At 46.3% G+C, this 25,145-nt stretch overlaps 1 protein-coding gene across 7 annotated transcripts in view; it reads left to right on the forward strand.

Moving 5' to 3' along the window:
* DCDC2C (doublecortin domain containing 2C) overlaps window positions 1–25,145 on the forward strand; it is a 376,475-nt gene that overhangs the window by 245,454 nt on the left and 105,876 nt on the right. The window lies entirely within an intron of this gene.

Here is a 25,145-nt window from a genome sequence, read left to right on the forward strand (position 1 = left end):
TCCTTCACACAGCACTCCAACTCTATGAACCTGTTCACAGACCATCGGGGCCGCAGGGAACTCCAAGCCCAACTGCCCCGGTAACCAAGTCTCCACAAATTCAGTCAGCTCACTGTCCTTGACTGACTCTGGGACCCCAATGATACGGATGTTATTCCTCCGACTTGTCTTCTAAATCTTCAATTTTTGCTAGCAGGTCTCATTGGGAGCTCTGACTCGCCCAGCCGGTCTCCATGAATCTGACAGGATGTGCTCTGCCTTGTCCAGTCGTTTAGTTTGGCCCTCCAAGACTGATTTAATGTCGTCCATAGAGGCCTGTATCTTAGTAAGGCGAAGATCTAATGCCGCTGTGGCACTTTGAGAGATTTGAAGTAGAGCATCTGCAGACAGTGAGTCCAGAACCTTGGCGCTGGCAGGAGCCTCCGCTCCTCTATCTCATCGCCCCCTCCTCCGGACAATAAGAGGGCCCTCAGGACAAGGAGGCAAACGCAGGATGCTAAGCTCACACCGATGAAAGATCTGGGATGAAAAGTCCAAGCAAGCTAGTAGACTTTAAAAGGAAAAGCTGGGAGCGGAGTCAGCTGCTGCCCTCATGGTAGTAGCCCTTCGGAGCTGGGCCTCAGACCGGGGCTGGGCAAGGGTCTTCCTTGAAACACTTAGAGCGCAGTCCATCTCCTCTGCACACCAGTAAAAGGAGGGAGGACAGAAGTTACAAAAGCTCCCAGGTTTTTTAGTAGTGCTGTCACTCAACAGGGATCCGACCCCCTGTCCCCGAGCAAACTCAGTTACAGTACCTTATGAGGCAGGTATCATCATGGTCAGGCAGTCGCCCTCCCAGGTATTTTCCTGCCGCTGCCCTGGCAAGCTCACTGCAAAGTCCCAAGACTAGCAGGGGGGGTATTCGGGGGTCTCTAGAGTGGGAACGTCATGGGATCGCTCTGTTTCAGCGGTGAGAAGAAAGGGCCTTTCAGCGTGCTGGCCGCTATCTTGGACATGCTGCGGCAGCCTCAATCCCGGGCCGAACCCGCCAGCATCTAAAGCCATTTGGCTCGGAATTTGCAGCCTTGGGGTCCCATTGGTCTCCAGAATCCCCCCGAGTCACAGACTGTTGGAATCGCTGGTTTATCGTGGGGTAATCGGGGGAAGGCTAGCGGGGGACCACGGAGCTCAGTTTTCTTCCATCGTCCCTGGTGACGTCATCACCAGAAGCCCTGGCAGGGTTTTCTCAACGGTACCAGATGGTCACCGACCGTGCGCCTGTTTCTTTTTTCTAAAATCATGGCTACCTGGTTCCGCAAGTGCCCCGAGTACCCAAGAACCTTGTCCATCACAGACCCACACAACATGTGCATTTTGTGTCTTGGACCTGTTCATGATGTGCAACAGTGTACTAGCTGTTCACAAAAGACTCCAAAAGGCTGCAGGGCCCGCTTGGAGAAGATGGAACTCCTTTTTAAAGTATCTCCATCGACTTCAGATAAACCGGTATAGAGTCAGAAACCTCAGTCTTCAAAGACTCCATCGCCACCGAAGCCAGACATCTTCCTCCACGATGCCAGAAAAGGAGCGGACCAACCATCGAGAGAATCATCGACGAAGTATTTTCTCCGATGTCCGAACCAGAAGGACATCGACGGAGCCACTGGCCAAAAAGTCCCGAAGAGATGAGGCATTCCTCACCGGTATCCGGAACCCCACTAACACAAGTGGAACCTCTGGCTACACCCTCGGAGCCTCCACCCCCGATTGCTGTGCTTCCCATTCCAGCTTCTCGGGCGGAATTGGACAGGATTGTCCAAGAGGCAGTGCTCCAAGCTTTGCGAGGATTCCAGTCTCCACCGGCACTGGCCTCCATATCGATGCCTGATCCGATGCCTATAATGCTGGCTCCACTTCTGGAGAAACTGGACTCATTAATCGGTGCTCTGCCATCGACACCGTTTCCAGCTGTACCACCGGCTCCTACAAAGCCACCGACTCTGCCGATTCCATTATCCTCAGATGAGGAACCGAATCTACCGATGCTGGAGCCAACGCCAGGACCATCGGGCTCCATACCGCCACATCATCCTTTGAAAACACCGATGCCATCATGCTCAGTGCCCCCATCTCTGCCACCTCGATTTCCATTGGTGCCACCTCTATATCCGGCTGGATTTGGACCTATACATCAACCTGAAGGTCCTGGAGGTGCTGGTGATCAATCTTATAATCCCTGGGGAGATGATTCTACAGACTCTGATTCAGAAGAAGTTCCTTCAGAGCTTTCACCCCCAGATGAACTTCGACGCTCCCCACCTGAGGACTTCACACTTGCAAACTTCATAAAGGAAATGTCTGAGACCATTCCCTTTAATTTACAAACAGAAGAGGATGCCAGACACACAATGCTTGAAGTGCTGCAATTTGTGGGATGCACCTAAGGATGTCATGGCATTTTCCAGTTCATGAAGTATTGCTGAACTTGCTACACCGTAACTGGGAACATCCTGGCTCAGCTCCTCCGGTAAATAGAAAAGCTGATGCTATTTATCTAGTGCAATCAGCTCTCGGGTTCCAAAAAACACTACTGCCCCGCCAGTCTGTAGTTGTGGAGTCTGCTCAAAAGAAGTCTAAAAGATCCAGACCTCATTCGTCAGCACCTCTAAGTAAAGAGCAGAAATCATTAGATGCCTTCGGACGAAGAATCTCTCATGGATCAATGCTTATAGCACGCATTTCAGCATATCAACTATATATGTCTCAATACTCCAGAAACCTCTGGAAGAGGGAACAGGAGTATTCTGAATCTCTACCTGACGAATACCAGGAAGGACTCAACAACATCCTCCTCAAAGGTCTAGATGCTGGCAAACATGAAATAAGAGCAGTGTATGATGTCTGTGTCTCTCTCTCTCTCTCTCTCTCTCTCTCTCTCTCGGATCAGAAGGGTAGATAAAAGCTTCCAGCAATAATCACACTATCAACAAAAAGTTCAAAAAGAGTGATAAAATTATCAAACACTGGATGGGAGTTAAAATTAAATCACTTACTGACTAAGTCTGCAAAACTAAAAATCCACACAAGACACTAGAGGTTACTTATATGCAAGCGGAATAAACCAATGCAGTATCCTCTGAAGGTGCCGAGGCAAATAATTTACATTCCTCTACTCTACATTGCCTTGACCTATCTACTAGATCATACTCCTTCTTAGGGATCCCAGTGGGGCCCTATAAGTGGAACACCCAGTGAGCCCTGGCTCACCCTTTTCAAATGTCCTTTATGAATCAGAACCTTAGATTTCCTTTTCTATTTCCTTTAGATAAAGGGTAGTTCAGTTGAGTGGAAATCTGAGGTAGAGCACATTGTGATGTCATTGAGCTTTTTTAAAATTGCCTTGCCATTGTTTATCATCAAGCATTAAAAAAAAAAAATGGCTATTGTTTAGTGCTTGTAGTCACAGCTGATTTCATTTCTTGCCTAATTTTCTATATGGGAGTACCATCTCTAATGTTTCATGATGTAGTTATTATACAGAAAATCACATAAAGAACATTGTCATAACCATGTGCAAATTTATGTACCAAACAAAGAAACTAGGTATCATGAAATATTCACACATCTCCTTGTTTCCACCCCTCCCTATGTGTCTACTCTGTTACAGATTTTTGTATCATCTGCAGTTTTTTTTTCCTCAAGTCCCTCTGCAATATCACTAATAAAGATATTGAAAAGAATTGGCCCTAGCACCGAATCCTGAGGCATCCCAGTGGTTACTTTATCTTCACTAGAGTGAACTCCATTGACCGACATTCTCTGACTTAACCAGCTCCTCACCCAAGTAACAGCAGGTAACAGCTTTCTGTCCATCTCCCATACCAGTTAACTTGTTTACCCTCTTCTGTATAGAACAGTGTAAAAGGCCTTACTGAAGTCCAGATAGGATACATCCATTGCACCTCTCTGCTTTAGTCACCTCATCAAAGAACAATTGCAAGATCAACAATATAAAAAAGAAAACAAATTAAGCAGAAACCCTAATGTGATTGCATTTCAACTTTGCAGTCAATCTCAAGGGGATAAACTTTCTTGACACTGAAAACCTGGCATGAATCTGTATTTTAGGATACTGCTACAAACAGCACCATGTTCCAGAAATGGCAAACACCCATCAAAAGAAATAGAAAACTAAAGTTCTAAACCTACCTCTAAAATACAGTAATATCGTCAGTAAAAATAATTAAAACAAATAGTAATTAATCCTTACTGAGGATAATGGGATTCAGTCTTGAAGCATAGCAACATAGTAAATGTCAGCAGAAATAGACCTTCCAGTTCATCCAGGCTACCAGTTTTTCTGTCCACATTGAGGATACAGATCAGCTGCCAGCCACAATTTTGTCACCTTTATCACTTTAGCTACCTTTTGCTGTTCTGACTACTTTCACTACCTGTTTCTGCTTCATACTTTATATTCTTTCTTTTTGTTCCTCTTTCTAAGAACTCCTGTATGTTTTGAATGCTAATCTTTTTACCCTTACTTTCCTGTTTTGAACTGCAAATCAATCTCTTTATCTTGCTTTTATTTACTTAACATAAAGATTTGTTTTTTATAGTTCCTTTTAGCTTAACCCACTATTCCTCATTTCACTTTCGTCCTCTCACGCTGTTACTTTCTCATTTTACTGAAGTCAGTATTTTTTGAAATTCAAGAATTTGTCTTTTTGGTGACTTCTGATCATCTTGATTGCTATATCAAAACATATTTGATAATCACTGGTGCTCAGGTGGGTGTCTCTTGACTATTTTAAACTCTCTTTATACATTGATAAGAATTTGGACCCGTGAGGACCATAGTCAGTCAGTATCCGGAAGTCCACGAGACAAAAGAACATGTCTGGAGCCTACTAAATATGTGATGGCAGCCCCCAACTTACAGGGATGCCATTGCTTTAAAGGATCAGGTTACCTGACATGATACCCCCAAAAATAAAGTAAATTAGACCCCCCTCCCCATTCCAGGGCCATCATTTAAGGCGGTTCTCGGGTGGGAGGGGGGAAAACAAGGTTTAAAAACACATAGCACTGAATAGCAATGCTCTGCACCTCTGGTCCCACCTCGATTTCAACACCCCCCCCCCCCCTTTATCTAAACCCCATACCCCAGGCCCCTTCTTTCCAATAATAGGGAGCCCCTTAAGTAGGGACACCCTTCTCTCCCTAACCCCCTAAAATTGCCCCAGTGGCCTTAATGGCTCCCACCTAGGACTCTCCAGACCTCCTATTTTAAAAAGCTCATTGGTTTCAGTGGAGGTCCTAGCACTGGAACCAGCAAATAAATTTTATCTAGATAAGTACCCAAATCTTCAGTTAGCTGGATTACTTCTGAGTTAATCCAGCTAATCCAAAAGAGCTATATGTGATAGGGGGTGAAAGGTTGTTGTGCATGGACCAAGAGAGGAACCTAGGGAGTGAGAGTGTCTAGCGATCAAGACTGTGAAGCAATGTGACAAGGCGCTAATGCCAGAAGAATGCTGGGCTGTATAGAGAGAGGAATAACCAGTAAGAAAAAGGAGATAATATTCCCCTTGTAAAGGTCCTTGGAAAGGCCTCACTTGGAGTACTGGGTTCAGTTCTGGAGACCATATCTCAAAAGGGACAGACAGGATGGAGGCGGTCCAGAGAAAGGTGACCAACATGGTAGGGAAGTCTTCATGATTTATGAGGAGAGGTTGAAGGACCTAAATATATATACCCTGGAGGAGAGAGTACAGGGGAGATACGATACAGACCTTCAGATACCTGAAAGGTTTTAATGATGCACAATCGATAAACCTTTTCCATTGGAAAGAAATGAGTAGAACTAGGGTAACTAATGAAACTCCAGGGAGGATGACTCAGAATCAGTGTCAGGAAATATTTCTTCATGGAGATTGTTGATAGATGCCTAGAATTCCCTTCCAGATGAGGTGGTGAAGCCAAAAACAGTGTGAGAATTCAAAGGGTCATAGGATAAACACTATAGATCCCTAAAGGCTAGAGGATGGAAATGAAGAAAAAAAGTGCTTGAGGGTAACTTGCTAGTGTGGCTGTTTCTACCCTTAACCAATAAGCCTGATACGTTTGATGCAACTCCAACATTGCTCTCTGCTTCATCAGCAAGAGATAACGGGGAATTGGCCTCAGTCAGCAATAAACAAGGGCCTGACTTTTACGGCGTGGAAAACTAAGTATGGGGGTGACCTGTACAGTGTGGCAGATATTACCATAAGCTTGCTGAGCAGACTGGATGGATCATTTGGTTCTTTTTTGTCATCATTTCTATGTTTATGTGAGTTATCTGGCTAAATGCTTTTGAATGTGGATTTTCAATATCAACACTTCTCTTTTGGGTTCTATTGCCATTTGATAATCCCTTGAAGGGAGTCCAAGATATCTTTACTTCTGATTGATTCTGCAACCAGGGTACTCAAATCTGTATCTAATAGTTAAAATATCCCACCAACACCACCTTTCTCTTTCCCACCTTGTGGATAACCTCAACCAGATTTTTGTCCAGTTCTTCCACTTTGTGTTTCAAGTCTGTAAACTATGCCAGTGTAGAGGGAAGTGCTATTGCTCCTTTCTATGATTATTCATGGTATTTCCTCTTTCCCCCACACTTCCTGTATTTTAGTAGCTTGGATATTTATTTTTACATAAAGAGCTACTCTTCCACCTTTTCTGCCAGCCTTATCTCCCTGAACAGAATTGCTCAGTATGGCTGTATCACATTCATAGAACTCATCGAACCACATGTCTGTAATAGCAAAAATATCTAGTTTTGCCTCTGCCATACAGGCTTGCAGGTCTGGAATTTTGTCTAGAGTATGAGTATTTATTCTCATGTCCCAAGTATTTCTCTTCTCCTTGTCTACATGAAGGTAAATATAAAAGACCTGCTAAGTGGGTAAGATAATTGGCTAATTTTAGTCATTTTTGGCAGATATTCATGTGAATCTAACAAGCTAGTTTTGGTTTTACCCTATTGCATGTGGGGATTTGTAGTTCTCTCAGGACAAGCAGGATGGTAGTCCTCACATATGGGTGACATCACAGTCTGGAGCCCAATCACAGAACACTTTTGTCAGTTTCCAGAACTTTGACTGGCCCCTACTGGGCATGCCCAGCATGGCACCAACCCTGCAGCCAGCAGGGGTCCCCCTTCAGTCTTCTTTTTTCTGCGCAGCAGTAGCCTCGCAGTAAAGGAGCTCTGAAGAGATTCCTGACAGGAATTTTCCTCACGGAATTATTTAAAGTTAAATTGCCCCACAGGGGTCCCTCCTCTGACTTTTCTCTGACTGAGGTACTCCGGTAAGTTTTTACCCGTTTTCCGTCGATTACCGTGAGTTTGGCCCTTGCGGCCTAGCGGCCATCGATCATACCACAGCTCGATTTTTTTTTTTTTTTTTTCCATGGCGTCTGGGTTCTGTCGGTGCCCGGACTTTACTCGCACCATGTCTATCACAGACCCCCATGGAGTCTGTGTAATGTGTTTAGGCCGTGAGTACGATGTCCTGACTTGCACCAAATGTGCCCTCATGACACCAAAAGGTCGCAAAGCCAGAATGGAGAAGATGGAACTCCTCTTCCGTGCTCAAACCCCGACTCTGTCCATTGCATGGACGTCATCGGAACCGGCACCATCGAACGGTGACCGACCGCCATCGATGACGTCACAGCCATCGACACCCTCTACTCCCTCTCAGGATCGAGGGGGATCGCAGGGAAAAACATCATCATCGAAGGAGTGAAATCATCGACCGAGCCGCTGTCTAAGAAGCTCCGTCCAGGAAAGGCACAGACCATTTCTGCGACTGGGTCACCGAGGCAACCCTCACCCGATCGGGGTTTGGGAGCCGCAATTCCACCTGTAAAGGTGGTCCCTCCGGCTATGCCTCTGCCTCCCTCTTTTGTTCTGGAGCCGGAGCTGCTTGCTCCAGGTTTCCAAGAACTGGACTGGATGGTTCAGGAGGCCATCGACAAGGCGATGCAACGTCTCCAGGTCCCTCCGACACCGGCACAGATTGTGGAACCTGTCATTGACCCGATTTCAGCAGTGCTGGCATCGCTGCTATCCAGAATGGAAGCGCTGATGACCACCCTTCCTCCAATGGATCCCGGGTCCCTGATGCCTCTGATACCCTCCCCGATGACAGCTTCATCAGGAGGAGAAACACCGTTTCGCATCCCTCCATCGGGTGTGTTGCCTCAGTCATCGATGCCGATGCGTCCCTCGCCATCGATTCATCCATCGATGCCGATACGTTCAGCGCCACAAGAGTCATCCATCGATGCCCTCGATGCCATCATCGGTGCCTCCAGTGATTCCTCTGATTTTTTTCGGAGCCTAGACTAGGACCCTCAGGTATCCAACCCCCTTCACTTCCTAAAGGACAGTCTGCTGATCCTTATGACACTTGGGGTGATGATACTTCAACAGACACCAATGACTTACCTTCCCCACCTTCTCCCACTGAGAGTAGAAAGCGTTCTCCAGAGGACCTCTCATTGATAAATTTTGTGAAGGAAATGTCTGAGTTGGTTGCCTTTCAACTACAGGCTGAACAGGACGATAGGCACCAGATAGAGTTACTCCAATTCCTGGATGCTCCCAAGGTGATCACCTCGATTCCCGTTCATCAGGTCCTTCTTGATCTCCTCAAAAAGAACTGGGAAAACCCTGGATCAATTGCTCCAGTACATAGGAAGGCTGACACTACTTATTTGGTTCAGTCAGCTCCAGGCTTTCAAAAATCCCAGCTTGACAACCACTCAGTGGTGGTAGAGTCTGCACAAAAGAAGGCAAAAAGGTCAAAACCCCACTCGTCTACACCACCTGCTAAGGAACAAAAATTCCTAGATAACATTGGTTGACGAGTATTCCAAGGGGCCATGCTCATCTCCCGCATTGCTGCCTATCAGCTTTATATGACCCAGTATAATAGGGTCATCTTTAAGCAGATACAGGACTTCTCCGAGTCCCTTCCAGAACAATTCCAAGACCAGCTACAAACCCTTGTAAACAAAGGATTTGAAACAGGCAAGCATGAGATTCGAACATCTTATGACATTTTGATACCTCTACCAGAGTATCTGCAGCAGCTATTTCGGCAAGACGGTAGGCCTGGCTCAAGTCTTCTGACCTCCACCCAGAAGTGCAAGACCAGTTATCCAACCTACCATGTATCGGAGATAATCTGTTTGGTGAACAGATCCAACGAATGGTGGCCGAATTAAAAGACCATCATGAGACTCTCAAACAGCTCTCTTCAATGCCTTCCGACTTCTCCTCAAGGCAGCCCTTCAGGAAGAGACTCTAAGAAGTCGTTCTACCATCCAAAGAAGGCTTATCCGCCACCAGCAAGGTCCCGTACTACCAGACCTTATCAAAAGCCTCAGCCTCACCAGGCCCGAAAACAAAAACCACAAGCAGCTCCCTAGCCAGGACCTGCTTCAGGTTTTTGACTTCTGCTTGGAGAGCAGCAGCCAGATTCCTCTGCAAGCATACCAGCAGGAGGTCGATTGTGCCACTTTCACAACATGTGGCAGTCAATCACGACAGACCAGTGGGTATTGGCAATCATTGCTCAGGGGTACCATCTGAACTTTTTCGCCCTGCCACCGGACTCCCCACCTCTATAGATGTGGGGGATGTCCGACCACTCCATCCTTCTGGATCAAGAGGTTTCCCTCCTTCTTTAGTCAAACGCAATAGAACCCGTTCCACACTCACAGAAAGGCCTAGGATTCTATTCCCGGTACTTTCTGATCCCCAAAAAATCGGAGGGTGTTCATCCAGTTCTGGACCTACGTGCTCTCAACAAGTACCTCCAGCGGGAAATGTTCAAGATGGTAATCTTGGGATCGCTTCTACCTCTTCTGCAAAGAGGAGACTGGCTCTGCTCTCTGGACCTCCAGGACGCATACACCCACATTGCGATAACTCCAACTCATCACAAGTATCTGAGGTTTTTAGTAGGCCCCAAGCACTATCAGTACTGAGTGCTTCCGTTCGGCCTAGCATCTGCACCACGTGTCTTTAACAAATGCCTCGTAGTTGTCGCAGCTTTCCTCAGGAAAGAAGGTGTTCACGTCTACCCCTATCTGGACGACTGGTTAATCAGGGCTCCAACCCAGCAAACTGCTCAGTCGTCCCTCGAGTTGACTCTACACACTCTAGGATTTCTAGTCAATTACGAAAAATCCTATTTAGTCCCATCTCAAACCTTGTCATTCATTGGGGCAGACTTGGACACTTTGCAGTCAAAGGCATTTCTACCTCAACAACGAGTGCTAACTGTCATGTATCTCACTCACCAGTTGCAGTCTCAGAATACTGCAACAGCTCGCCAATTCCTTGTCCTTCTCGGGCACATGGCATCCTCAGTCCATGTCACACCAATGGCCCGCTTGGCCATGAGACTCATGCATTGGACTCTGAGGTCACAATGGGTTCAAGCTATTCAGCCTCTGTCGACCATTGTCCACATCTCCGGCTCACTCAGTCTGTCTCTCGCCTGGTGGAAAAATCAAAACAATCTCCTCCAGGGATTGCCCTTTCAAATGCCAGATCCTCAAGTCATTTTCACCACCGACGCTTCCGACCTTGGGTGGGGAGCCCACATGGCTGATCTTCAGACACACAGGGATCTTGGTCTCCAGAGAAAGCCAAACACCAGATACATTTCCTGGAGCTACGAGCAATGCGATATGCTCTCAGGGCTTTTCAGGATTGCCTTTCCAATCAAGTCATCCAGATTCAGACGGACAACCAGGTTGGCTATGTGGTACATCAACAAGCAGGGAGGCACAGGCTCCTTCCTTCTGTGTCAGGAAGCTGCACAGATTTGGGTGGAAGCGCTCTCTCACTCGATGTACCTCAGGGCCACCTACTTGCCGGGAGTGGACAATGTTCTAGCAGACAAGTTGAGTCGCGTCTTCCAACCGCACGAGTGGTCTCGCAACCCCTCGGTAGCGAACTCCATCTTCCGACAATGAGGATATCCTCAGACAGACCTCTTTGCATCCCCTCAGATCCACAAAGTGGACAATTACTGCTCCCTCATTCGCAGCAAACACTCTCAGCCCAGAGATGCATTCTCCCTCTCATGGGCAACCAGTCTGCTTTATGCATTCCCTCCCCTTCCTCTTCTCTCGAAGACTCTCGTGAAGCTGCGTCAGGACAAGGGAACATGATCCTGATAGCACCTCACTGGCCACGCCAAGTATGGTTTCCAATACTACAGGATCTTTCCATCCACAGGCACATTCCCTTGGGAAAGGACCCGCTGCAGATCACTCAAAACAGGAGCCTACGCCATCACAATCTTCAGGCCTTGTCCCTGACTGCATGGATGTTGAAAGGTTGATCCTTCAACCACTTAACCTTTCAGGTCCAGTTTCCCGTGTCTTGATTGCTTCACGGAAGCCTTCCATGAGAAAATCTTACTCCTATAAATGGAAAAGGTTCACATTATGTTATATTTATCTATCCCCTGTTCGATGTAAACCGACCTGATATGGTATTCATCCTTGAAGGTCGGTATAGAAAAATGTTAAATAAATAAATAAATAAATCATGGTGTGCTTCTCAGTCCCTTGATCCCTTTTCCTGTCCAATCCCAAAGTTTTTGGACTACCTCTGGCATCTGTCAGTCAGGTCTAAAGTCCTCTTCCATCAGAATGCATGTCAGTGCGGTTGTCGCCTTCCATAAAAGTGTCAGGGATGTCCCTATATCAGTACAACCCCTCGTAACACGCTTTTTAAAGGGCTTACTCCATATCAAGCCACCTTTACGTCCTCCGGCCCCTTCTTGGGACCTTAACCTGGTTCTTGGTCGGCTCATGAATCCACCATTCGAGCTTCTTCACTCCTGTGACCTAAAATATCTCACATGGAAAGTGATTTTCTTTTTGGCTATCACTTCAGCTTGCAGGGTTAGTGAGTTGCAGGCCCTAGTTACCAATCCGCCTTACACTAAACTCCTGCAGGACCGGGCGGTACTCCGCACTCACCCTAAGTTTTTACCTAAGGTAGTTTTGGAATTTCACATTAATCAATCCATCATACTACCTATCTTCTTTCCCAGGCCCCATTCCAATCCAGGGGAAAAGGCTCTGCATACCCTTGACTAAACAAGCTCTAGCTTTTTATCTAGACTGTTTAGCTGCCCACAGGAAGAGCACTCAATTATTAGTCTCTTTCTACCCCAACAAATTAGGGCAACCTGTGGGTAAGCAGACTCTCTCCTCCTGGTTGGCGGACTGCATATCCTTTTGCTATCAGCAAGCAGGCATTCCTTTTCAAGACCGTGTTAAAGCACACTTGGTGAGGGCCATGGCAACTTCAGTAGCACACCTACAATCAGTCCCGCTTCCTGACATTTGCAGGGCTGCCACTTGGAGTTCTCTCCATACCTTCGCAGCCCACTATTGCTTGGACATCGCCGGAAGACAAGATTCCATCTTCGGCTTGTCTGTCCTGGCGTAACCTTTTTCCAACGTGACGTAGCAACACTCTTCCGCGTGCCCGGTGGGGTTCAGGATGCCCTCTACCAAATTCCACCCCATTTGTTGTGCCTGTTGCATGCCATTGGGTACATTTGGTGCATGTTCGGCCATCCTCAGCTCGGTACTCACCCATATGTGAGGACTACCATCCTGCTTGTCCTGTGAGAAAGCAAATGTTGCTTACCTGTAACAGGTGTTCTCACAGGACAGCAGGATGTTAGTCCTCACGAAACCTGCCCGCCACCCCGCGGTGTTGGGTTCGTAATGTTTTATGTTATTTTTCAGCACTGCCTGTAGCTCCCAAATAAGACTGAAAGGGGACCCCTGCTAGCTGCAGGGTTGGTGCCATGCTGGGCATGGCCAGTGAGGGGCCAGTCAAAGTTCTGGAAACTTTGACAGATGTTTTCCGTGATTGGGCTCCATCCTGATGATGTCACCCATATGTGAGGACTAACATCCTGCTGTCCTTTGAGAACACCTGTTACAGGTAAGCAACATTTGCATTCTCATTATCCCATTGATTTACCTGAGAAAATCAGAGCTGTAAGTCCCTGCATGTAATAAAATAAAACCAGAACAACATTAGCCTTTGACACAGAGACAGGTGGAAACCCTAATGACATCATGCAATTAGGGATAACATTGTAAGGCAGCACTTCTGAAACAAGATGCTTGAAAGGCACTCTACCAAAAAATAGAGCTTCCAGATGTGATATGGAACCAAACCATTGCCTGTCTAAGGCCAGTTAATAGTAAAAATGATTATAAAATAGGAGGGTTACTTGGTTAGTCATACACATGCATGATTTTTTTTCATTGATAGTAGAATGTCAGTAGGATCTAGAGATCGTACATCTACACTTTTCATATTGAAAGTCTTTTGTTGAAATTTACTGTGTATCTGCTATGTAAAATGGACAGTGGCTCTTTAAAATAATCTGCATTTCCCCTTTCATGATCGGGAATACCTTCCTCCTAGCCAGTATAGTGAAAGAGCAGCTGCAATAATTTAAGGAAATAAGTGGAAATTGAGGTCAGTGTGCTTTATTTACTTATGGGAAACCATCTCTATCAAAGCACCTCAGGGAAGTGTGGTAGAAGATAAAATGCATATGTTATCTAGACATAGTACATAAGAAATGTAACTTTTTTGCTGCTTTTATGTAATAATGATGGCAATAATTTGCAAATTGAGGAAGAAGGACATAAAGGGATTTGTCTAAGGTCACAAGGAAAGTTAAGAACATAAGAAAATGCCATACTGGGTCAGACCAAGGGTCCATCAAGCCCAGCATCCTGCTCCAACAGTGGCCAATCCAGGCCATAAGAACCTGGCAAGTACCCAAAACCTAAGTCTATTCCATGTAACCATTGCTAATGGCAGTGGCTATTCTCTAAGTGAACTTAATAGCAGGTAATGGACTTCTCCTCCAAGAACGTATCCAATCTTTTTTTAAACACAGCTATACTAACTGCACTAACCACATTCTCTGGCAACAAATTCCAGAGTTTAATTGTGCGTTGAGTAAAAAAGAACTTTCTCCGATTAGTTTTAAATGTGCCCCATGCTAACTTCATGGAGTGCCCCCTAGTCTTTCTACTATCCGAAAGAGTAAATAACCGATTCACATCTACCCGTTCTAGACCTCTCATGATTTTAAACACCTCTATCATATCCCCCCTCAGTTGTCTCTTCTCCAAGCTGAAAAGTCCTAACCTCTTTAGTCTTTTCTCATAGGGGAGTTGTTCCATTCCCCTTATCATTTTGGTAGCCCTTCTCTGTACCTTCTCCATCGCAATTATATCTTTTTTGAGATGCGGCGACCAGAATTGTACACAGTATTCAAGGTGCGGTCTCACCATGGAGCGATACAGAGGCATTATGACATTTTCCGTTTTATTCATCATTCCTTTTCTAATAATTCCCAACATTCTGTTTGCTTTTTTGACTGCCGCAGCACACTGTACCGACGATTTCAATGTGTTATCCACTATGACACCTAGATCTCTTTCTTGGGTTGTAGCACCTAATATGGAACCCAACATTGTGTAATTATAGCATGGGTTATTTTTCCCTATATGCATCACCTTGCACTTATCCACATTAAATTTCATCTGCCATTTGGATGCCCAATTTTCCAGTCTCACAAGGTCTTCCTGCAATTTATCACAATCTGCTTGTGATTTAACTACTCTGAACAATTTTGTGTCATCTGCAAATTTGATTATCTCACTCGTCGTATTTCTTTCCAGATCATTTATAAATATGTTGAACAGTAAGGGTCCCAATACAGATCCCTGAGGCACTCCACTGTCCACTCCCTTCCACTGAGAAAATTGCCCATTTAATCCTACTCTCTGTTTCCTGTCTTTTAGCCAGTTTGCAATCCACGAAAGGACATCGCCACCTATCCCATGACTTTCTACTTTTCCTAGAAGCCTCTCATGAGGAACTTTGTCAAACGCCTTCTGAAAATCCAAGTATACTATATCTACCGGTTCACCTTTATCCACATGTTTATTAACTCCTTCAAAAAAGTGAAGCAGATTTGTGAGGCAAGACTTGCCCTGGGTAAAGCCATGCTGACTTTGTTCCATTAAACCATGTCTTTCTATATGTTCTGTGATTTTGATGTTTAGAACACTTTCCACTATTTTTCCTGGCACTGAAGTCAGGCTAACCGGTCTGTAGTTTCCTGGATCGCCCCTGGAGCCCTTTTTAAATATTGGGGTTACATTTGCTATCCTCCAGTCTTCAGGTACAATGGATGATTTTAATGATAAGTTACAAATTTTTACTAATAGGTCTGAAATTTCATTTTTTAGTTCCTTCAGAACTCTGGGGTGTATACCATCCGGTCCAGGTGATTTACTACTCTTCAGTTTGTCAATCAGGCCTACCACATCTTCTAGGTTCACTGTGATTTGATTCAGTCCATCTGAATCATTACCCATGAAAACCTTCTCCATTACGGGTACCTCCCCAACATCCTCTTCAGTAAACATCGAAGCAAAGAAATCATTTAATCTTTCCGCGATGGCCTTATCTTTTCTAAGTGCCCCTTTAACCCCTCGATCATCTAACAGTCCAACTGACTCCCTCACAGGCTTTCTGCTTCGGATATATTTAAAAAAGTTTTTACTGTGAGTTTTTGCCTCTACAGCCAACTTCTTTTCAAATTCTCTCTTAGCCTGTCTTATCAATGTCTTACATTTAACTTGCCAACGTTTATGCTTTATCCTATTTTCTTCTGTTGGATCCTTCTTCCAATTTTTGAATGAAGATCTTTTGGCTAAAATAGCTTCTTTTACCTCCCCTTTTAACCATGCCGGTAATCGTTTTGCCTTCTGTCCACCTTTCTTAATGTGTGGAATACATCTGGACTGTGCTTCTAGAATGGTATTTTTTAACAATGACCATGCCTCTTGGACATTGTTTACTTTTGTAGCTGCTCCTTTCAGTTTTTTTCTAACAATTTTTCTCATTTTATCAAAGTTTCCCTTTTGAAAGTTTAGCACGAGAGCCTTGGATTTGCACACTGTACCTTTTCCAGTCATTAAATCAAATTTGATCATATTATGATCACTATTGCCAAGCGGCCCCACCACCATTACCTCTCTCACCAAGTCCTGTGCTCCACTGAGTATTAGATCTAAAATTGCTCCCTCTCTTGTCTGTTCCTGAACCAATTGCTCCATAAAGCTATCATTTATTCTATCCAGGAATGTTATCTCTCTAGCGTGACCCGATGATACATTTACCCAGTCTATATTGGGGTAATTGAAGTCTCCCATTATTACTGCACTACCAATTTGGTTAGCTTCCCTAATTTCTCTTAGCATTTCACTGTCCATCTCACCATCTTGACCAGGTGGACGGTAGTATACCCCTATCACTGTAGTCTTCCCCGACACACAAGGGATTTCTACCCATAAAGATTCAATTTTGTATTTAGTCTCATGTAGGATGTTTATCCTGTTGGACTCTATGCCATCCCGGACATAAAGCGCCACACCTCCTCCCGAGTGCTCCTCTCTGTCATTGCGATATAATTTGTACCCCGGTATAGCACTGTCCCATTGGTTATCCTCTTTCCACCATGTCTCTGAGATGCCAATTAAGTCTGTCATCATTTACTGCTATACATTCTAATTCTCCCATCTTACTTCTTAGACTTCTGGCATTAGCATACAAACATTTCAAAGTTTGTTTTTTGTTTGTATTTTCATTCTGCTTTTTAATTGATAGGGATAAGTTAGAATTTTTTAGCTCAGGTGAGTTTTTAGTTACAGGCACTTGGACTACTTTTCTAATTATTGGAACCTCACTGTCGGGATGCCCTAATTCTAATGCATCATTAGTATCTTTTAAAGATACCTGTCTCCGAACCATGCGCTGCTGAGCGACTGTCGGCTTTCCCCTTTGTTCTAGTTTAAAAGCTGCTCTATCTCCTTTTTAAAGGTTAGCGCCAGCAGTCTGGTTCCACCCTGGTTAAGGTGGAGCCCATCCCGTCGGAAGAGACTCCCCCTTCCCCAAAAGGTTCCTAACAAAACTGAATCCCTCTTCCTTGCACCATCGTCTCATCCACGCATTGAGACTCCGGAGCTCTGCCTGCCTCTGGTGACCTGCGCGTGGAACAGGGAGCATTTCAGAGAATGCTACCCTGGAGGTTCTGGATTTAATCTTTCTACCTAAGAGCCTAAATTTGGCTTCCAGAACCTCCCTCCCACATTTTCCTATGTCGTTGGTGCCCACATGTACCACGACAGCCGGCTCCTCCCCAGCACTGTCTAAAATCCTATCTAGGTGACGCGTGAGGTCCGCCACCTTCGCACCAGGTAGGCATGTTACCAGGCGATCCTCACACCCACCAGCCACCCAGCTATCTACATTCCTAATAATCGAATCACCAACTATGACGGCCGACCTAACCCTTCCCTCCTGGGCAGTAGGCCTTGGGGAGATATCCTCAGTGCGAAAGGACAATGCATCACCTAGAGAGCAGGTCCTTTCTACAGGATCCTTTCCTGCTACACCTGGTTGGTGCTCTCCCATCATGAGACCTTCTTCCTCCAAGGCAGCACCAGGGCTGCCAGTCTGAAGTTGGGACTTGACTACTATGTCCCTGAAGGTCTCATCTATATACCTCTCTGTCTGCCTCAGCTCCTCCAGGTCTGCCACTCTAGCCTCCAGAGATCGGACTCGTTCTCTGAGAGCCAGGAGCTCTTTGCATCGCATGCACATGTACAACTTCTCACCGGTGGGTAAAAAATCATACATGTGACACTCGATGCAAAAGACTGGGAAGCCCCCCTCTTGCTGCTGGACTGCTGCCTTCATCTCAATTTTGATCAGTTCCTAGTTAAGTTTTAGGTTGCTATGGGAGTAGGAATGTGTCTAACTTCCTTTAAATGTATTAGTGAATTCACTGTGTCTGGTAGTGGCCTACTGGGGTCTGATCGAATTCTCAATAAAGATTTTGTTGATGTTTTTTGGTTTGGGTTTTTTTTGTGAAAGTGGCACCTGCCTATAAATTAAGGGATGAGCTAGGGGTGGGTGGGCGAGGGGTGGGAGGGTTGGGAAATACAAACAGTCTAACTTCGGTTAGACTGTTTGTATTAACAAATGTTGGTCCCTATTCAAACCCAATCACACTACCTCAACACCTTTCCAAGGTGAGTAACGGAGCTGAACTATTCAACTTTTTTACTTTGGTATATACTGCTCCTAGCTTATTTCTAGCTTCTGGCTACTTTTTGGGGGGTTTTTTTTGTGGGGTTTTTTTTTTTTTGCAATACAAGCACTCAGTTAGTATTAAATACAAACACTCAGCTCTTTAAAAGTCTGGAGAACACTCAGTTCTGCAGACTTTAAAAAATAAACACACTACCTACTGCTACCTTATTGACTGACTAAAAATACAAACAGTCTAACTTGTTTGTTCACTGCCTACCTACTGCTACCTTATTGACTGACTATTTAAAAATGCAAACAGTCTAACTTGTTTATTCACTGCCTTTCTGACTATTAAAGGCACAAACACACTAAATAATATTCCCAAATAGTTAACTTTGACTTTTTTAAAAGTATTGGGGCAATGTCCCAAGCAAAAACTTACTGATTCCTTTCAGCCACCAGCAAGGTGATCCTCTCCTCTCAGTGTTTCCACATGATTGAAATCTATGACGCTGACACAAAATTCCTTACTGCTAACTCTATGCTTTGATTGAAGGATTAAGAACATAAAAATTGCCATACTGGCTCAGACCAAGGTCCACCGAGCCCAGCATTCCTGTGTCTGACAGTGGTCAATCCAGGTCACAAATAGCTGGTAGATCCCATAAAGCAGATTTAATTCCTATTACCCACTTCCAGTCTACCTGGCTAATAATCAGGCTGATGCAATACCATGTGCTGCAGCCAGTGCACGGCTTAGCACGTGATTCAAAAAATTTCACGCGTGGCTGATGTGCCCATTGCAGCACGACAAATTTTACGGCAGCCCAGGGCTGGCGTAAAAGGTATGCCACACTCAAAGGCTCACTGGAAAAATAAAAATTCCCGGTTTCTGCGATACTATGTAGGAAACACCACAGAAAGCAATATTGAAGTACCAAAAAAAAATTCTGGGCGCCCAAGTTATACACACAAGATAGACAGTCTAGGCCGTGTATCTTGTGCCAGTGGCGGGGGAAAATGGATATTTTTTTTTTTTTTTTTTTTTTTTTTAGTATCAAACGGTTTTTATTATTATGCAGTCAACACAACGAAAATGTAGAACCAAAGAATTGGTCTGGAGAGGTGGTACACTGTCCCCCACAGACCATGCAATAACAACTGCTCTACAATGATCAACCAACAGCATCCCTTCCCCCCCCCCCCAACCCCTCCCACCCTCCCCCCAATGCAGGTGAAATGTCCACAAGCAGAGTCCATGCACGCAGATTCCTGTGGTATGTCCCGAGGCCATGTTGAATCTTCAAGAGGTGGAGTCCACTACAACCTCAGCAATCGTTGATAACCAAGCTTCGTGACTGGGGAGATAGTGATTGCAAATATGGGTCCCAAATCAGTAAAAATCGCCGGCGGGAGCGAGGATCCACCCGGGAGCCCAATTCCTCCATTCTCAACAAATGATGCAAATGGTTGCGCCAAGTCCAAAATGATGGGGGGCTCGGATCCCGCCAGTACAATAAAATGACCTTCTTCCCCACCAAGCAAGCTTTGTGTATGAAATAACGGGGACCCTGCTTCAAAGAGATGCGGGGGGAAATGGCCAAAAAGGAACAGCAAGGGCGTTATAGGCAGTTTAACCCCCAAAAGGTCCATTAAATAAGATGCGACCCGTCCCCAGAATCGGCGGACTTTAGGACACGCCCAAAAAGAATGAGAGAGATGCCCAACTGCTCCATGACATTTACCGCAAAGTGCACTCTGGACCAGGCCGGAGCGATGAGCCAATTGGGTGGAAATATACGCTCTACGCAAAAATTTATAATGCATCTCTTGGTAATACATATTAATAGTAATATGATTGATGCGTCCAAAACTTGCTTTCAATATGGGGATTGTAAGAGCAAATATCCCATCCCTATTTCAGCGTTCAAGCAATATTGCATATGGCTCAACTCTCGTGACACCTTGTACAATCTTATAATACTGGGATAACGTAGGGGCCCTCTGAACATTAAACCTCAATACCTTATCTAGGGAGGTAAGAACCTCCACTGGGCCAGGGTCCATCGGTAAGGACTGAAAATAATGCTTAAGTTGGAGATATGGGAAAACATGAGAAGCATTCAACGCAAACCTAGTGCGCAGGTCTGCAAAGGAAAGTAACTGACCATCATCATTTATAACCTGTCCCAGGCGAGTCAGGTCCTGCGCCCGCCAGTCCTGGAACCCCTTGGTCTGGGAGCCCGGGAGAAAGGCACCATTCCCCTGGATAGGCAACAGGGGCACACACACCCGAGGCGTCCGTAGCAGCTTGGTGACCAGCCGCCACGTAGCTCGAATCGGGGTAACAACCGAGGAATGAGTTAACACAGAGGGGAGTTCCCGAGCGGGAGCTTGAACAACATAGGATAGAGCGAAGGGCACCACCAAGGCCGACTCCGCTGTTATGTGTACAGAGGAGGACTGATGTAACATCCAATCCCGTAGAATACGGAGATTGCACGCCAGATTGTAAAGGCGCAAGTCCGGGACTCCCAAGCCCCCCGCTCCCCAGCGCTCTCGAAGATCCACCAACGAAATACGCGCCTTACCTCCCCTCCATAAAAAAACCCGCAGTGCTTTGTCAATGGATCGAAGATCCTGACGCCTAAGCAAAAGAGGCAAGTTTTGCAAAAGAAATAGCCACTTTGGTAAAAGCACCATCTTAAATAAATTAAGACGGCCACAAAGAGAGAGAGGCAAGGCATGCCAAGTGCGGAGTTTTTCCAGAGTCACGTGTAATAAGGGCTTAACATTAGCCATATAAAGACCCGTAAGAGGGGAAGTAAGGATCACCCCCAAATAACGGAGGGAGCCATCAGCCCATTTTAATGGAAAGTCACCCTGCCAACTCTCTCTAAGGGTAGCTGGAAAGGCTAACGCCTCAGACTTAGTCGGATTAAGGCGAAGGCCCGCAAAACTGCCAAACTCAGTAAAAAGTTGCAGTAATGGAGGTAGAGAGCGCTGGGGTCGAGACAAAAAAAGCATCACATCATCAGCAAATGCAACATATTTAAAAATTTCATGGTGCATGCGAATACCCTGTATCAGCCCATTATCAAGAATTGACAGTAATAAAGGCTCTAACTGTAGCAGAAAAAGCAAGGGTGACAGGGGGCACCCCTGCCTGGTACCACGGGTGATAGAGAACACTTCTGAGTGAGCATTATTGGCTACGATAACAGCAGTGGGTGCATGATATAATAGTCGAAGGGCCTCTAGGAACCAGCCATCGAATCCCAACCGCTGCAAAATATAAAAGAGATAGCCCCACTCTACCCGATCAAATGCTTTGTCCGCATCAAAATTGACCAGAAGATACGGCTCTTCCATCATCTGACTCATTTCCATGGCCGCCATGATCTTTCTAATAGTAGTCAACGCATAGCGCTTCCGTACAAAGCCCACCTGATTTTCCCCAATTAAGGAAGGGAGTACCTCCGCCAGTCGGTCGGCTAGAATTTTGGCCAATAGCTTCTGGTCTACATTGAGAAGCGAAATAGGCCTGTAGGAGGTCACTGAAGTGGCATCCTTCCCCGGCTTGGCTATAAGTGTGATATGGGCCCGATTCACATGGTGGGGATATTGCCCCTGAGTGGTCAGGGCGGTAAACGTCAGAGCCAGAACCGGGCTAACCAGATCCACCAAGCTTCTATAAAACTCAGCAGTAAACCCATCTGGCCCTGGCGCTTTAAATCGTTTGGACTGCTGTATGGCCTTTTGAATTTCATTCTGCTCAAGTGGCAGATTCAGCTTCTCCTTTTGCGTCCCTGTAAGAGCTGGTAGATCCAGCTTCGCACAGAATTGAGCACAGACATCAGGTTGCCAATCCCCCTTAGTATAAAGACGAGAAAAAAATGTCTGAAACTGTGCGAGAATGGCCTTAGCATCCGTATGCAGAACTCCCGTGTCCGAACAGATTACGGGAATGTGCTTGGAGGAGCGAGACGCCTTCACTAAGCTATGGAGTAACCTGCCCGACTTATTGCTATAGCGGTGCATCCGATATTGATAATAGAGCAAGCTCTTCTTTTCTCGTTGGTGTAGTAAAGTATTTATTTTCCCCTGCATTACCCGATGGGCCGCCCTGTCCTCCGGGAGATTAGTACTAGCTAAACGCCGTTTAAGCTTCTGCAACTGAGCGCTTAAAGTGAGGAGACTCGCATCAAGGGCTTTCCATCGACGGGCGACATACGAGATAATATCTCCCCGTATCACCGCCTTAGCGGTGTACCAAAAAAGTACAGGGTCTGATTTATGTTCCTCATTAAGAGTCGCGTAATCCTGCCATCGTACCCGTAGATATTCTTGAAAGGGAATATCATCTGCCAAAAAATATGGATATCGCCACTGCCGAGGGGTAGGAGCAGAAGGGGAAACCTGCACATCCAACCAAATTGGAGCATGATCGGAGATAAGAATATCGCCGATACACGCATCATTAACCTTTGTAAAGTATTTATCACTAATAAAGAAATAATCCAACCGTGACCACGTCGCGTGTGCCCGCGACACGTGCGTGAAGTCCCTCTCACTCGGGTGTAAGAGCCGCCAGGCATCAAGATGTACCGACTGCTCAAGCTGTGCCAAACTGGCACTGACAACCCGATCCCTTGGGCTACGAATGGATTTATCCAAGTCTAAATCTCGGATCGCATTGAAATCTCCTCCCAGGATAACAAAGTCCTCGAGATAGGGCAGTAGCAGACCCTGCAAGGCCCGGAGGTAGCCCACCGTATCATTATTGGGAGCATAAGCGTTACAAAGTATTATTGTCACATTGAATAGTTTAACAACTAAAAGCAGATAGCGCCCCTGCGGATCTTTCAATTCCTGCAGTATGGTGAAGGGTACATGTTTACCAAACAGTATGGCTACCCCGGCGGATTTAGATGAGGCCGAGGCATAATACACATCCCCCACCCAACCTCTGCGTAGTTTGGAATGTTCGACATCTGTCAGATGTGTCTCTTGGAGGAAAGCCACATCCACCTGTCGTTTCTTAAGATGATTCAATATTTTTGACCTTTTAATCGGCGAATTTATACCACAGACATTCCAGGATATAAACCTCAGTCCACTAACTGACATGACCTAAAAAGAGAACAAACTGTGCCATAAGTGAACATAGGACATACCCAGAAAGGTTCTCCCAGCTAAAACCTCCCTGCAAGAACAATCCCAGAATAGGACAATAATTGACCTCTCTAACTGCGTGCATGGTACCCCCCTGTAACCCAGAGTGAAATTCTCCCCCTCCCCTACCCTGTCTCCCTCCCCCCCCCCCTAGTCCCTGTACCTCCCCACCCCACCATACTTACAATAAAAGAAGTCACCACCATGCATACAAAACACCCCCCCCCCCCCCCCCCACCCGACGCATTCCAGCCTCATCCACTCCACATATGAATGAACATGGACCTTGGGAGGGCCACACAGTAAGACAATCATGGGCTTAGTAGCAGATGAGAGAAAAAAAATAGAAACTGTAAGGCAGTCCAAGAGCAGGAACCACGGTCATACAGCCCAAGGTCCAGAGAAAAAAAAAACACGGTCCAGCCCAGCACTGTGAACCCGTGCAAGGGAAGAAAGAGACTCCCAAGAAAAAAAAACGGGAGAAACTCCAAATTCGGCCCGCTAGAGCTCCAAACAGCAATTGCCAGCCCCTCCGCTGCTCTCAATCTGGGTCCTCACTAGCGCGGGGGGAGCTTGGATGACTCCTGGAGGCCCTTGTACGTGCGAACTCCTGTGCCTCCGCGTGCTCAGTGAACCACCGGACACCTTCGCGGGTAACCACCCTTAGTCGAGCCGGATATATCAAGGTGGCACGGTATCCCATATTGATGAGCTGGGTGCAGACCGGGGCTAAAGCGCGGCGCTTTGCAGACAAGGCGGTCGAAAAATCTTGAAACACCAGGATCTTTTTGCTGTCATACATCAGCGTTTTACCCGCCCGAGTCGCCTGCAAAATTTCCCCTTTGTGCACAAAATTAAAAATTTTTGCAATAATGATGCGCGGCCTGGGGTCCGACTCTTTCTTTTGGCCCAGCCTGTGTGCCCTCTCAACGCGCAGGGGTCCGTGCGCCGCTGTAAGGCCCAATTCTTTGGTGAGCCAGCCCTCTAGAAATGTCACAAGCTCCCTATCAGGGATCGATTCCGGGAGGCCCAGGAAGCGCAGATTTGACCGACGAGACCGGTTTTCTAGGTCTTCTAGACGGTCTGCCTGCTTCGCCACCACCAGTTTTAAGGCCGTCACCTCAGCCTCCACGTTTTGCGCGCCGTCCTGCAAATCGGAGACTCGCTGCTCCAGCGTCGAAAAGCGGGCCTCGCAGCCCGCAAACGCCGCGGCCAGCTCGGTAAGTTTAGTGGAAATGCCTTTCAGCTCCGGACCCAACAGTTCCGATATCGCGGTCTTAATTTCAGCGATCGCCGCCTTGGCCGGTGGGGGCGGGGTAGCCGGCGCCATGTTGAATTGCACCTCAGAGCCGCGCGGCTTGTCCTTCTCCTTGTCTTTTTGCTTCAAGCGGGCCGCCATGGCGCTTGTCGGAGTTGCCAGACAATCAGTACTGGTTCCCCAAGGTCCCTTAGTAGTTTGAAGTCTAATTAGCCGTGGATGAGGCTGGATGCAGGAGGGTCAGCGCTGCGAGGGAAAAAATCACGGCTTTCCCCTGCACTGCATCACGTGACCCCAAAATGGATATTTTTATCGAGCATCCGTTTTCCCGGCCTGCACCGACAGCCATCTTTCCGAGAGCTAGGGACACACAATTTTCCCTAGCACCTGCTTTTTAACGTGACCCCCCTCATTTAAATAATGCATCACACGCCTAGGAAAGGTGGCAGGGTGCTCAATCATGAGCATCCGTTTTACACAAGCCAATTATTGCATTGGCCT

This window comes from Rhinatrema bivittatum, chromosome 3 (assembly GCF_901001135.1).
Source record: "Rhinatrema bivittatum chromosome 3, aRhiBiv1.1, whole genome shotgun sequence".
Taxonomy (NCBI): Eukaryota; Metazoa; Chordata; class Amphibia; order Gymnophiona; family Rhinatrematidae; genus Rhinatrema; species Rhinatrema bivittatum.